The sequence below is a fragment of the Orycteropus afer genome, unplaced genomic scaffold (genome assembly GCF_000298275.1).
Source record: "Orycteropus afer afer isolate SDZICR_OR568_19922 unplaced genomic scaffold, OryAfe1.0 scaffold00296, whole genome shotgun sequence".
Lineage (NCBI taxonomy): Eukaryota > Metazoa > Chordata > Mammalia > Tubulidentata > Orycteropodidae > Orycteropus > Orycteropus afer.
Genome location: NW_006921883.1, coordinates 1132661 through 1133927, shown reverse-complemented (window position 1 = coordinate 1133927; position 1267 = coordinate 1132661).

Below are 1267 nucleotides of genomic sequence, written 5' to 3'. Positions count from 1 at the left end.
ATATCTGTATCTATCAAAAAAAAAAAAAAAAGTCACTGCCATCAATTTGTTTCCTACTCATAGCAACCCTCATTGGGTTTCCAAGGCTGTAAAATCTTTATGGAAGTAGATCGCCCCTCATCTTCCTTCTGTGGAGCAGTTGGTGGGTTTGACCCACTAGACCTTCTGGTTAGCAGTAAAATACCTTACTCACTATGCCACAGACAATGCAACAGACAATCTTAAAATGGGAAAACAAGCAGAATGTAGCAAACATTGTAACAGAATATGTTCCCATCAAAACCAACTAGATAAAAACTAGTTTCTTATAAATAAACTAGTATATTATATATTTCTTATTAGCTCTTGCCCGATTTTTAGCCTCAGCACACGAACCGAATGATTTAAATGTTTTCCTGTGGCAGTTGGCACTCACAAAATATCACCAAGTATCCATGTGTTACTCTAAATTTTCCCCGCCTCCCTTGGAATTAGGTGGGAGCCATGTGGACTAACTCTGATCATTGAATGGTGAGCAGAACTGATAATGTCACCTCTGGCCAAGGCACTTAAGAGCTGGTATGCTGTTTGCTGTCTACATCTGCTGTGACCTTAGAGACACATTGTTCCCAATGGCTTGGTACAAGATAGAGTGGGTGCTATCCAACCCACACTGAGCTGAGACACATAGAAAAAATAAACCCCCAGGGTATTAAGCCTCTGGTAGTGTAATGGATAAGGCATTTGGCTGTTAAACAGAAGGTCAGCAGTTCAAATCCACCAGCCTTTTCCACAGAAGGAAGATTTACAGTCTCAGAAACACAATGGGGGCCACTATGAGTTGGGATCAACTCAATGGCAGTGAGGTTTTTGTTTTTGTTTTTGTTTTTTGAGTATTAAGGCACTAAAATTTAGGGATTTTACTTTTGAGGCACTCGAGAGTGTTTACCTTGATTACTAACCCAAAAACCAAACGCACTGCCATTGAGTCAGATCCGACTCATAGTGTCCTCTCCTTGGGTTTTCGAGGCAGTATCAGTACGGAAGTAGATTGTCCAACCTTCCTTCTGAGGAGTGGCTGGTGGGTTTGAACCTCCAGCCTTCTGGTTAGCAGTCAAGTGTCTTAGCCACTGCAAAAACGGCAAGGAGGCCACATGTTCTGACCTCCTCTAACCCTACAAGGGGAAGGCAGGATTACCAGCAGTAAACCAAGGCCTATTACTGCAAGGCCAGACATGCTGCCTCCCTCCAGCCTTTTCTCCAAACGTTCCTCCCAAGGTACCCACCA